General features: G+C 36.8%; 1 long non-coding RNA gene across 4 annotated transcripts; it reads left to right on the forward strand.

Moving 5' to 3' along the window:
- The first annotated feature begins 551 nt into the window (after positions 1-551).
- Positions 552-3,516, forward strand: LOC133718718 (uncharacterized). 4 transcript variants are annotated; one of them, XR_009850538.1, is made up of 5 exons: positions 552-1,220; positions 1,328-1,392; positions 1,592-1,673; positions 1,840-1,874; positions 2,663-3,516. It is a non-coding gene; the product is annotated as an uncharacterized LOC133718718 (long non-coding RNA). The 4 variants fall into 4 exon arrangements; XR_009850536.1 differs by having other exon boundaries at positions 1,592-1,874; XR_009850537.1 differs by having other exon boundaries at positions 552-1,046; positions 1,117-1,220; positions 1,592-3,516.
- Positions 3,517-15,015: the final 11,499 nt, after the last annotated feature.

Here is a 15,015-nt window from a genome sequence, read left to right on the forward strand (position 1 = left end):
GGGATGCCAGCACAAATGGCTCTTGGGTATTCAACTTACCCTTATTGTTGACACTTAGTATGCCATAACGATCTTCCTTATAACCTTTGCCTTTCGTAGCTGTGTCAAACCAATTACAGTGAAACAAGACAACTTTATTGTGACCTGTATACCAGAGCTCAACGATGTCTGTTAGGGTTCCATACCAAGGCACACAATTAATTTGGTTCTCTCCTTTGACCATAACTCCGCTATTTTGTGTTTTCTTCGTCACGTCATGTTGTACAGTATGGAACCGAAATCCATGGATATTGTAACCTTTGTAGTAGACAAGATATATGCTTTTGGACGAGATAGTTCCACGATATTTCTTCCTCAACAGGATATCGATCTGTTCCTTAACACGTATTTGTTCCTAGACAAGAAAAGTACCCTCTTAGACAAGATATATGCTTTTGGACGAGATAGTTCCCCCTAGACACAATATTTCTTCCTCAACAGGATATCTGTTCCTTAACAAGATATTTCATCCCCATCATGATAAAGTCTCTATATAAGAAGAATGTTTCATTTTCTTCTTAATGAGCTTAGATGGATGCAACTGGATTGGTCCAAAGACTCAACCAGGAAAATGATACCAAAGAATGAATTGAATGATTGTTTAGTTCAAATGTAAATGAATTGAATGTTTCATTTTCTTCTTAAGATATGAATTTTTGCATGGTCAACAAGGATATATATGTGTATCAAATTGTTGCTGCATATATATGAATTTCTGCTAGCCATCCTAGCTCGGAAAATATTAGTGTACATCCAATTGTTCCCACTTGACTTAGAGAAAAGGCCCATTTGGTTTTAGGGGATAGTGATTGAGGGTTTTTGTTATATATCTGTTGTGTTCAATTTTGTTGTTAGTTTAGAAGCAGTTATTCTCCCACGTTTAATCTTCCCACGTTTTCCAAGATCAAAATACTGAACTCCCTATTCTAGAGTCTAGACCGTGCAGAAACCAGTTATTGGTAAGCAGAAGACGATCTCCTCAAGGAGAAGTTCGCCAACAGAAAAAGGTATGGTTTACTTCTATCAAATTGTTGACTTTGATGAGGGTTTCAACTTTTCTTTTCCTTCTTCGTGTAGTTCTCGAAGATAGGGGGTCTTGGTAAATAAAAAACATATTGCAGAGGGAGAAGAGATGGAAGACTAAATCGGTTAGGTACCTAATCATGTTATCTCTACGTTTGGTAAGATTCCTGTCGAAATTTTCTTTTGGTTCAATTGGTTGTCATACACAATTTTTTGGATTGTTGTTTTCCTAGCCTGTTTGTTTAAATTTACAAAATTTATGCAGATGTTAAAGGGAAGCAGATGGGCATGCTTAGTATGAAGGAGAAGAATTCGTTTTTAACACATAAGGTAATCACCTATCATAAAATATCTATATGGATTTTGTTTTGGAATGTGGTTTCTTGATTTTCTTCTTAGTCATTTGTTTCTCTCAGTTTGATTATGAATAATGAGCTTGCATCTTACTTTCAGTATGATTCTAAAAGCAAAATCGTTGAATCACTTTTTGTTTGTTATTTTTTTTTTTTCGGGTTTTCTTTTGGTGCAGGACAACTGAGATCATATTCTTCACTTACGAATAATCAGTGGAAGCTTTCAGTTTTGGGGTTTTGGATATATTTTGGTTCTAGGTCTGGAGATAGTAATATAATGTTTTCGTTTCATATTTTTCCTTCCGTTGATTTACAATTTGTAATGGTGCATGAGATTTTGGTTATAGCAAGCGGCTTGCGATTTCATCCCTCCTTATGAACTCTCCTTTTTTTGTTTTTTTCCTTTTTTTTTCCGGTCGCCAAGTGGGAACAAGACATATTATGATTTCAGGAAACCAGGTGATTCAATTTACTAATCCAATCGTTTTCATACTTTTTGCTTTTGTCTTTATTTTTTGTTGCCGTTTAGGCCTCTGTATATTTGTTAAGGTCTTTTTGGTGAGATTCTGCTTTACCACTTTAAGAATTTTGGTTATTGGTTTTGCTGCTTTGGTCATCTTAATTATTGAATGATTTTGAATCCGAGTCTAACGATTGAATCATTGTCATCCATATACAATACTAATAATGGACTTGCTGACTAAGCGGGTATTCGATGTGTTCTTGGTCATTTACTTATGGGTAATTCATGCTAGAGGGATTGATTTATAATTTTTGTAGGTGTTAATAATCTCTTTGTTCTAAATGTATGGACATAAACTTTTGAGCCAAAGATGATTGAACATGAATACTGACAGGGATCAAAGTTTTTGCCAAACTTTGAAAAATCTAAGGTGTTTTCATTGCTTGGAATTATTGTCATATTTTGATTCGATGCAACCCAAAAGTCTGGAGAACTGTAGCTTTGTGGTTTGATGCTTTGTTTTGTTAATTTTAATTGATGGTTGAGCTGCGTAAAAAATATTGATAGAGAACAATTAATGGAAGATTACTTATCTCTTTGTGCTTGATACTCATAACTTTCTTTGGCGATTTCTTTTTCTCTCAAATAAAAAAAGAAGGGTGTTTTTGTTGGTGAATGTTTTGGAGTTTAATTAGAAAAGCGATCTGTTTTATGTTTTATACCATTATCATTCTTGGGTCTAAGCTGTTGTCCAAACATGTTACTAAGAGTTATATTCTTGCAGACTTTCAGTACACCAATTTCTCAACTAGAAAGGCTTACCATGATCTAGCAATTTCCACCATGTACGTCATTACTTGAACTTTAAATTTTCATGCGGACATTCTATATGGTTTTTCATCTGATGATCATTAGTATGGTTGTTGATTGTACTACCTCACATTTGAGGTTTTCCACCTATTGTTCAGGTAACAATAGGTAAACCCGTTGAGTTGTCAGGTTAGTCAATATTTCTCTTTTTGTTATTCAAATCTCTACATTTGGATACTACTGTCCTATTTGCTTACTTTCTTGGTTCAGATTTCATTGTGTTTCCAATGATAATTATTGGCAAGATTCTATTAGTTTTCATGTCATGTTTCACTGAGTTGGATGTGCGAGTAGTTTAGAATTAATGGTTTTTATTACTTGCGGTATTAATAATGTGCAACAAAGTATCTTAGAGCATTATATATGGTTAATGACTTTAGCTTATGATATGATAGCACTGACCCATTTTATATGTACTGTTAAACATGCTGTATTTGTTTTCTTTTTCATACCTCCTGTGAGATATTATAGTAATTTGCAACATGTTGGATTGGCTATAAGACGAGACATTGAGGAATGCAGTTGCAAAGTTTAAGGGGAAGAAATGAAGACAATAGGTTTTTGTTTATTCAATCATGCTTAAGTGGAGATTGTAGTTACTAACTTCAGTAGGTATTGAGCTTTTAGGTGGCAATTAGACATGTTTGACAAATGTACTCTTTTATTTTTTGTTTTTAGGTTAGTATTTTCTCTCGTACTATTCTAATGTCATGGATGATGTTTTTTTATCTATGTATTAAGACTATGTAGTTTGCATTCAATCAATTATTCAAATCTTCACTATATTTATTTAGTTCTTCAAGTTCCAAAAAATAAATATTCAATTTGTGAAAAAATTCTAATAATTAAAATCGAATGTAATTTCATTTACTATATTTATTCCCACAAGAGGTGAGCCGTTTGTGACAACAATTATTCATCTGTAAAAGTCATTTGTATAGACGGTAATGATTATTAATTCCCACAAAGCAAATATGTCATTGAAAATACTCAAATTATGATTCCCGCCAAAATTAGTTAGTCGGAAATATTTATTCCGACGAAGGTATTGGTCGTAAATATGTCGTAGGAAAAAGTTTTCCGACAACTCTTGGGGTCGGAAAAAATGCGTCGGAAAATATTATTGCGACCAAAGGAGTAGTCGAAACTAAGTCGTCGGAAATAGTTATTCCGACGAAAAATATGGTCGGAAATAATTAGTCGGAAATGCAATTATTTCCGACGAAAAATCTTAATTCCGTCGACATTTTTCGGACGAAACAAACATTAATTCCGATCAAAACGAGACTCAAATCCGACGGTGATATTCGTCGGAAATGGTCAAGCATTTCCGACGGTTGGTCGGAAGAAATGTATTTCCGACCATGGAATTTCCGACGAATTTCCGACGACGAAAAATGGTCGGAAAGAGGCATTTCCGACGAAAATGCCCTATTTCCGACCATTTTTCGTCGTCGGAAATTACCATCTGTGTTGTAGTGCGAGGCATAAGCGCCCAATACAAAGCCATATCAAACTAGCCAAAGCAAAACGCCGAGTGGAGCCAATTTGGTAGTGGAGCCAGCTAAGAACTAATCAAAAACTGCGAGACTATTTATATTATTGGATTTTAATAATGAGTTCGATAAACGTTGTACTCACCCTTGAAATTCCTTCGACACAAATCTCTATATATAACTTGCATATTAAGAATGATGTGGGGTTTTGCAAACAGTAATTAGTATCAAGTACTCAGATTAGATACAGTCGTCGACTCCACTTCCTTGAAAGCAGAGATTGACAAGTAATGGTGGAACTATAAAATTTTCTTGCAAGGCGAAGTTGCAAGCCAAATTTCTTTAATTGACGAGACTCTCAACACATCTTGTCCCTGCTAAAGGTTTTTCATGAACTTTAACTATGATACATGCTCCCTTGAAGAAAAGAGAAAATATCAAGTATGGAACTTGTCTATTTATATACTATCATATATTACATTACAGTGTAAGTATGTAGGAAGGTAGGATGTTTTAATTGCATAGACGTATTTGAACTTAGAATGCCCTCATCACCTTGAAAATTAACTGATAAATGCGAATGATGTCTACTTCTTTACCCTGTTCTGGAGTAGATGCTCTGACTTTAATATATCAAAACAGCTAATTACAAGGTTGGAAGCAAAGAAAAAGAAATCTTATCTTAGATTTTCCAAACCCTACAACAAAGCCCACATGATGGAAACAATCGTGTATATATAGATATGTTTGTCTGTGTACTGAAAGATCTCGATCAGTCGCTAGCTGAAGGTCCAATTATTAATATTGTACGTGTAGAGTCCAAACGACCACAAGCAGCACAGAAAACGGTCAAAGACTCAAATGGAAATGAGATGCAGTAATATCAAGTGCAGTCTGCTCAGTGTCCACAAGCAGCATATTTCTGGTGCTCTTGCTTTCTCATTCCTTCTATATTGGGAAATCACAACATGACAAGAGCAAATTGGCCACTTTGTTTCCTTGCTTCTTTACTTCTTTTGTTTTGTTTTCGTTTTCGTTTTCTTTTCTTTTTGTCGGTACAGTGGGGAATAAAAGCCCAGAAAAAGAAGAACAGGGAGAGAGAGAGAGAAAAAAAAAAAGAAAAAAAGAAGAAGCTAACTAGACACAGCTAGATACAACTCTTCTTGCCCTGGCAATACAATCAATATCATCAATGAGCCTAAGTCACCAAAGCAGGCGAGGTTCTAAGGGAACTCAAAATTCTTCTTTATTAATCACTCCATGCTCTTTTGCAGCGTTTAAAGATATAATTTGATGATTCTGATTTTCAAACCCTTTTGCTGATTCTTTCTCAAGGTTAAAAAAGCATATTGAGTTTACAACAAAAAGTTAGTTTATGATAAAGAACGCATGATGCAGTCGGAAAGATCATCTAGGTTTACAAGCAATAAACCTAAAACAAAGGTTCTAGAGTCCACCAGAGATAAAAGAGAAAATTCTCAATTTGCTTGATAATATGATAAAAGATAGGTTCTGCAGTCGTTTAAGGTTGCTTATATATGAGAAAAGAAACCCTGGGCGACTAACAATGAAACCCTAAAGCCCACGGGTAAAAATAAAACAAATCCAAAACAAACTAGGAAACCGAAAATTCTGAAAAACAGTAAATTGCAGTTTTGAGGCCCTAAACGACCCCGAAAGCCCGAAAAAGCTCACACGTCATGGCAAAGCGACGAGTTTTGTTCCCGGCGTCGTTCCCGTTCCGGAAAGCTATAGCAATCGCGATTCGGACTCCGAATGCCAAAGTTGCAGCAAACCGGGTTTTCCTCCTTTTTCACGATCGAGCTGTTCTTCAATTCGGACTGCCATTCGTTCTACATCAACGCAGATACGTAGTTGTGTCCAGAACAGCAGAATCTAGTAAAAACAATCTGAATGGAGATCACCGCGATATAAGCATTTTAATTAAGGTGTAATAGCCATCAATGTAATTTCTATTGTGAGAGATCTTAATTGCTTGAGCCATTTGATTTTTTTGACTAAGTTGCCCTTACAGAACTAGCAAAATTGTTCTGCGGCGTGTCTAACAGTATATCTGTAACAGCTGAATCATAAACAAAAATATCTAGTTTGGGTATGGCCGTATGGGCAAAGGAAAAAAAAAATCAAGAGTTTGGTGCAGCTAAATCTTCAATCATTTGAACTAAAAGCTCTATAGATGGGTTCAGTATGAAAATTGTTGGCCTAAGTTTGAAATCGACCGTTTCTGGCAGTTATTAAAGGAAAAAAAAAAAAGTCAGAGAGATTGAAACATCGATCCAAAACAAAATCAAGTAGACAGATACCAATTCAAACCATAAAGGCACCATACATATATGGTGATAGGGTTTTCAGTAAAGGCATGGTGTACAGCAATTCAGGTGTCAATTTATTAAGTGTTATTTATTGTTTAACTGGTATGTATTATTTAAAACTTTTTTTCTAGTTAGCTGTATGTATTATTATTTTTTGCTTTTTACGGCAATGACTATATATCCCACAAGCACCTCATAGCATTTCCGAACGTTTTAAGCTTCTATCATTTATGTATGATTTTCCACCAATTTCATGATATCAATGAGATTTGAATCTGTGACTTCCACGTTGTCAGTTATTCTAAATAACTAACAAGCCATAATTCGACAATGTAGAAACATAGCATATGTATTAGATTAGACTGAAGATTATATTATTTACAATTATTTTGAACTCTGAAGAGTAAAAGAAAAATAATTGGGTAACTAATATATAAAGTACATGGCTTAATACATCATTAAGATACTAAAGACAAATGAAATCATGAAAATCCTCAAACTGTAGAGATACCAATCCCCGGCCCATTAAACAATTGTAGCTAGAGATTCATATATACAAATACCACAATTGTATGGACATCTGAGTACAAATTTGGGGCGTGTTCCACCGTACGTTTGGATTGATCGATATGGTTGAGATGGTCATCGATTCTTCTTTCCAGTGAAAGTGATATCACGGGATATCCATCATAGACTTTTCTGATCCAACTTGCAGTGGGGTTGAGATGCTCTACGCATTTTTAAAATAATTCACATACTTGAAGTCGTGTTACTTTATCATTTGCTCAGACGATTGATGCTCCGATAATACATTCCATGTATGTATTCCCAATGTTTTTTTTTTTTTTTGAAAGAATACTTTTAAGCTGATAAGTTTTTGGAAGAGCCTCACTCACTAAGGCGGCATAAATATTTATACGTAGAATATAAATAAAATAGAGAAAAATATTATCCATGGTCACTAATAATAATTCTTGATAATTAAGTTAATGGTAAAAAATATAAATAGCAACACACACAGAGAGGGCCGTTCCACTAAGAAATTCTTTTTTTTTTTTGGGCCAATTTGAGGAATCGATTATTAGACTAACTTTTTAGTCACATATCAACATCTCCACCGTTCAGTTCTTAGGTCTCAATAAGTAGATTACTTCTGCAAATTGTCAGCAAATTTGGTGATCGTTAAGGTATCAGACAAGATTAAATCAATGGACGAACCAAATCTGTCCAACCTGAACCGTTCGTGTTCATAATTAGTAAATCACTATTATGAAGATTTAAATGATCATCAATTTAGCTGAAAATTTACATAGGTGATCGACTCATATAGACCTAACAATTGAATGGTGGAGATGTTGATAAGTGACCGAAAAGTTGGTTAAATAATCAATCCCTTATAACGGCCAAAAAAGGGATCCCTCACTAGAAGGGTCATATGTGTGTGGTGCCCTTCTAGTTTAGAATCCATTTTTTAGTCATTTTAAGGGATCCCTTATGGGATCCACTTTTCGATCACATTTCGGCATCTCGACCGTTTAGTTTTTAGGTCCTAATGTGTAGATCACTTCTGCAAATTTTCAACCAAATTAATAATGGTTAAGATATTCATAACTATAATTTATTATTATAAGCATAAACAGTTCAGGTTTGACATATTTGATTTGTCCATTGATTTAATCTAGTTTGATACCTTAACGGTCATCCAATTGGCTGAAAATTTGCAGAAATGATATATTCATTGAGTCTTAAAAATTGAACGGTCGAGATGCCCATATGTGATCAAAAAATGGATCCCATAATCCTTTAAAATGATCAAAAAAATGAATCCCTTAGTGGAAGGGCCTAACAGAGAGAGAGAGAGAGAGAGAGAGAGAGAGAGAGAGGTTAGCCTTGCAAATGGATAAGATGAAATTAAAGAGATAGGTTAGTCTTGCAAATGGATAAGGTGAAATTTAAGTCAATCAACTGACTTTGCAAATAGAGATGAGAGCCTCTCTTTTCCCACCATGAAGAGACTTTCTTTGTCCTCCCCTGATCATTGCGATTATGGATTACTCTCCCGTACTGAACTTTTACTCTGTCTTTTTCTCTCCATCTCCACTGATTTGCAGCAGTACTAGTTGGTGCGTACAGCTTCATCATGTTTTTTGCGCTTTTTGCTTTCAGAAAAAAAAAAACTTACATTTTCGGCACCTAGCTATGAAAATAAAGGTGTTTTGATGGTAAAATTTGGCCTTTTACAGGCGCGCTTTTTAATACACTGTAAAGTATTCCTAAAGAGCAATGAGTTAAGAGAATCCCTTATATTGTATCTCCAAGGTTTTCATTCTTCAATGTGGCTGCGAGACATTCACACGTAGACTAACCCGCTAGGATACTGTGATTAAATAATTTGAGTTTCATAACTAAAACCAAATGACAATGGCTTGAGGAACTTTAATCCTTATAAACACAATTACAAGGTTCTCAGTCTCCAATGTGAAATGCACGTTCTCAATAATCAGTCTCTCGTTAGATGTTTTTGTGCAAGGTGCCTACCCTCCTCGTAAAGGAAAAGAACCACCCTACCCAAACACTCACAGCTGATTCCTTTTATTTTATCCTTCATGCTGGGTATTGCCACAGACCTAATTTGCTCAGACCCGTAGACTAGTACGTTTAGCTTGATCTCAAATTAATATTAAACAGCAGCTGCCAATTTTTGTACTACTTTTGGCACAGATAAAGGGTGTTAAACCAACTACCATTTGCAACAAGAAATACATCACCCAACTAGACTCATGTTGTCGCAGAGACTTTTTCCTTTAAATTCTGTTATTACTAACTTATTTAATTCCCATTCAATGTCTCATGCTACATTGTTCATAGTCGTATGTATATGCAAATACAGATTTGTACGGACATACAGGTGCAATATAGCAGGAGAATTGGGGTGTGTGTATTGGCAATTATTTCATGCATCACCTGACAGGACTCGCCCCGAATTTCACCCCGAAATCCGAAGTGGCCATGCGGGGCCCACTTTAGAAGAAATTCTACCAAAAATTTGGCGGAACTTCCCCTAAAAGTAGGCTACCCAAAAACCTGTAGGAAAACATTTACACTTCTAAATCATCCATCATTATTCTCCTGGAGCCATCTGCTCCCCAAATCACAACTCCAATTTCACAAATATCAGTCTCAACCCAAAAACAATATTAATCCCATAGGTTATCAGAGCAATACTAATCCACTAGGTAACAAAGAAAACAAAAATAGAATGAGTACGCGGAAGCAATGCTGTTGGCTATGCCTCGACTCCATGTACGCCCGACCTCAACTAATTTCGCCTGCAAACTGGGCATTTGAAACCGAAGGGCCCAGGGGAAAGTAATTTAAAACAAGTTAGCGTGAGTGGACAAAAATAAACAATTTAAAAAGAAAAAGATTTCATACTTTCCCACATTTATCTCTTTAAAAACCCGATGCATGAACAATTTAAAGAAACACAACAATTTTAGTTCAGCTTAAGAAAACCGACTAGCCCCGCTAGCCACAACCAAGCAAAGAGGAAAGAACTCTGATACTCATGAAAATAAGACCAGCCCCGCTGGTTAAGGGAATCAGACTAGACCCCGCTAGCCCAGCAATAATATAATGAGTAAGGGAAGATGATAGCCATACGAATAAGCCACTCAGGCTCGGGTGATAGCCTCTCAGGCTAAAGTACTCCCATATACTCCCGTTATATACCCACACGCCACTATGTGTAGCGATTAGGATACTGGGCTTCAGCATTACTGTCACAAAGACAGTAACCAGCGCCACAAAGGTGGAAAATCAATGCTAGCAATGATAATAGTCACCCACAGTATGGCAAAAGGGAAATCTGATAACCACATAAATCCATAAAGTTTCCCCAACTCTCGCAAATGAATTTCCAACGACGTGTCCCACACGCCAAGAGTACCTCCATAATTCGAAACAAAACCAATTCCAAAATCATCATCGAGGCATTCCCAATGCCAAAACCGAAAGTCGATAAATAAATAAGAAATAACTTCATCGAAATCCCATTTCGAAAATCTTTCCAAAAATCTCAAATCAACGAATAGAAATACACTTAATTCCGGAAATCACCTCGGAAAATAATTCGTCGAAAATCAACATAAATTATAAATTCGAATCCGAGCATAACAAATTAATATCCGAAAGTCATGACCGAGGTAAATCATAATCCATCTCAGAAAATCATTATTGAAAGCAAATACATGAGATAAACCAAAAATTAAATTCCGGAAACAAATAATATGCTCGAAAAGTAATATGATAATTAAATAAAGCATTAATTCAAGAAATAAACGCATGCATCATTATTTAAAACAAAAGTCCACTCACAGTACTATTTAGGCGTTCACGCGTACGAGTTCATTCGTCGAGCAATAGCTCGGTACGTCGCCCTGTACACAAATATATTCCGTGAATAACTATTCTAATTAAATACGATTCTCAAAATCGAATCCTCATATAACATCTCTCTAATTATTCTCGGATTCAACCCAAATTATACCACTAATACCAATTCGTTAATTTAAAGGTTCCAAGGCAGAACCGAGAGATATCCGACGATTGGATTCTCGTAATTCGATAATCGAAACCCTATACTTCAAAAATTCATAATTAATTCCAAGTTTCTCCAAAAATCACCAAACTTAACAAACAAGCTCTACAACATTTATAGAATTTAATGAGCTAAAAACTGGAATTAAAACACTGCCCTACACGCCTCCACGCGCCACCCACAGTGGCGGCGTGTGGGGCTCACGCGCCGGTGGCCACCACCTCCAATGGCCACCAAATTTTGGCAGCACCACCTACTCATCAGACCCAACCTTCATAACTACAACATGTTCCAATTTTACCTTTAAGTGATCGAATTTGGCCGGTGAAGAAAACCCAGAAATTCCAAGAACCCTAGGATCGGGTTTCGATCAATTCTCCCTCTACACTGCAAATCGTGGCTCAAGGCTAGGGGCAAAATGATCTTTGGCAAAAACCGCACCTTCGACGGTGGTTTGGTGGCCGGAAATCGACGAAACCTCCATTTTGCTACAGTAAAATTCGCGGCTCAATTCCGAGCTCCTCCGGCCGAGCCACCGCAAAACACCACCCCATGCATGACAAGGAGGAGGAGGTGAGCCTGCCGGTGCCCGGATTCCGTCGTGGGGTGGCCGGAAACGGAAGAATTCGCCGGTGGAAGAAAACGGCAGGAGGGGAAGGAAGGTCGGGGAAGAAGAGAGAGAAAATTCGGTAGATTTCCGAAAATGGAAATCTACCACAGTAACTCGGCTATTTATAGAAAGTTACCGTGAACATTAACTATGAACAGTACTTTAATCTTTCGCTTATAACTTTCGCATACGAACTCCGATTTTTACGTACCACATATGCACGCGCTCGGTTTAACGTCCTCTACAACTTTCACGAAGGAAGTTTTCTCAAATTTTGACCCGATCAAAAAGTCAACTTTTAGGGCCACTAAAGTTACCGAAAAAGAGTAAAAGTAAATCAAATTGTCGTTTACTGTCCAAATGACTAGTAAACCGGTGAATTAAGATACAGGATGTTACATCACCTGTCCATTTAATTGGATGCATGATTGAAGTTCGTCGATTTCTTTTGGTCAATGCGATTATATATGTGAGGTGATTGAGGTCTGACCTTTAGGGCTTTTGCGTGGGTCTGGATGTTCTACGCCTTTCAACAATAATTTAGATGCTAGTTCGTGGTGATGGACGTCGATTTTATTTATTTATTTGGCTACACCCTCTTGTGTATTGGTAGCTGAATTGTTGAATACCACACACACACACAAAGATTTTTTTTTTTTCGTTATTTTAAGAGATCTTTTAAGATTGTTGTGACTTTTTTAAAAAGAAATTGCTTTTGTTGAATTGTGACTTTGATCCAGAACAGATTATAGAAGCAACCCAATGGTTACTTCTGCTGTCAATAACTCATAATTTTTAAATAAAGCTATTTTTTTTTATATTTTATTTACCAAACAACTCAAACCTAAAATTTTAGAAAAAAAAATGATTTTTATAAAAGCAAAGCAATCCCAAACTAGCCCTTTGTGAGACTCACTTTTTGTTCACATATCACCATCTCAATCGTTCAGTTCTTAAGACTTCATGAATAGATCATTTATGCAAATTGTCAGCCAAATTGATGACCGTTAAGGTAGCGAGCTAGATTAAATTAATGGACAAACTAAATCTATCCAACCTGAATCGTTTGTGTTTATAATTGTAAACCGTAGAGGGTAGTTAGAGTAATTTGTAAAAAGAAATTGAATTAAAGTAATAGAAAAATAAAGGGGGTGTGTGAATAGAGAAAATAGGTGTGTCAATAACACCACCCTTAATCGGGCTCACGCGCACGAAGGATTTTTTTCTTTCCAGAAACCTAGATCGGGCTTCCGTCCTTTACACGTTGCGGCTTCGATGATCACTTCGACTCCGGTTCAGCGACTCCATTCCGGTGGCGTTCGTTGTCTGAGACACCTTATCCACTCGAAGAGTGTGATATAATTTGGGTCATCGTTTTACGTCGTGCCCGTTACTCATCTGCTGTGTTGTTCATTTGCGACACTGTTAGAGATGGAAATTCTGGCCTAGAATTGCCGTGGAATCCGCAATGATGCTGCAATGCAAGGTTTAAAGAAACTAATTCATCAACATCATGCATCTTTCATCTTCCTGAGCGAGACGAAGGTTTCAGATCCTACTTATATGAGAGACTTGAGATTGGAGACCAGGTATCTCAACTGTGAAATGGTGTTCAGCCGGGGGCAATCAGGTGGATTGGCATTATTCTGGAGCGATGGTATAGACGTCCGGTTCGGGTCAAAGTCGAACCATCATATCAACGTGGAAGTACAAGAGGGTGATGACTCTGGGATTGCATGGAGGCTGACTGGTTTCTACGGGCACCCTATGACAGAACCCGAACCAGATTTCACCTTGAAACCAGAACCGAGCCTGCAAGGCCCACCTTAGGAAAAGTTTTACAAAAAATTCGGCAGAACTTCCCATAAAATGGACTACCCAAATTATACAAAACTTGGACATGAAACTTAAACTAATCTCACAACCATATGCACATTCCAAATATTTATATTCCAGGTATATTTTACATTTCGAGAGGTACTTCATCTTAAAACAACCAAATCCTCAAGTAATAAATATCCTTCACTTGAAGTTGGGTTATCAGAGCAATTCTACGAAAATTAAGCTGATATCTTACATAGGTAGGTTAAGTGATAACCTACGATCAAAAACGGCAGTGGTGGATCCTATGCCTCGATTTCCTGAGCGCACGACCTCGGCAGAATCTGAAATATGGGCAGTTGAAAACCGAAAGACCCAGGGAAAAGCATTGAAAACCGTTAGAGTGAGTGGACAAAAATAAAGTAATTTACTAAAATAAACTGAGTGAATGCTTTCCCCATATCTTCTTCTTTAAATCCGGCATGCAACACAATTTAAGAAACATTCTAAATCCGCTTCTTTAAAACCACTCTTTCAGTGTAAAACGTTCGATGACTAGAGGGTGCTGCCGACTAGTCATCTCATGCCATCTGGAGGGGACTGCCGACCAGATGACGCATCGGAGGGTACTGCTGACCGGAATCTAGGAGGCGGTGGTTAAAGGGGACTGTTGACTAACCACAGATAGTTAGAGGTTTATGCCGACTAACTATCTCATGCCATCTGGAGGGGACTGTCGACCAGATGATGCATCGGATGGTACTGCCGACCTAAATATAGTCTAGAGGGGACTGCCGACTACACTAATACCTGGAAGTGCTGCCGACTAGGTAATGCATGCATGCGACCATGATAACCTCCTTATCACGTCACGTATCAAAAATTTATTTTCTTCGAAAACCGTGAAGCGATAGTTAAACAAATAATTTAAACTTCAAATAATTTCATAATCAAAATTCAATACTGCATGCAATATTTACTTAAAACAAAGTCCACTTACTGGTAAGCCTTGGAGCTAAGCCTGCTGCCTACCAGGATCCTCTTCACTCGAGGGCTCAATATGTCCTGTACAAATTTGGCAGTGTATAAATAACAAAAAGCGGAAATAATTTAATATCGATGATTATTTCCACAAAATATCAATAACTCAATTTACTTGTAATTCCCCTAAACCCGGCTTTTCCATTTTAAGATTCTTAACGATTCAACAAATCTCAAATTCTCTTTAGCATGACTTGAATTTCGTCTAACGTTGTCTAATCCTCTTCCAATTTCTTAATCAAATCCCAAAATCACCACAACAAAAGACATTTAATAAACTCAAAGGCTAACACTTCCCGAATCAACATCTAAAGTCAAATTTTTCTAAAACGAAGTGTGGCCATAGTCTCCAAATCGCTAGGCATA

This window comes from Rosa rugosa, chromosome 6, assembly GCF_958449725.1.
Source record: "Rosa rugosa chromosome 6, drRosRugo1.1, whole genome shotgun sequence".
Classification (NCBI taxonomy): Eukaryota; Viridiplantae; Streptophyta; class Magnoliopsida; order Rosales; family Rosaceae; genus Rosa; species Rosa rugosa.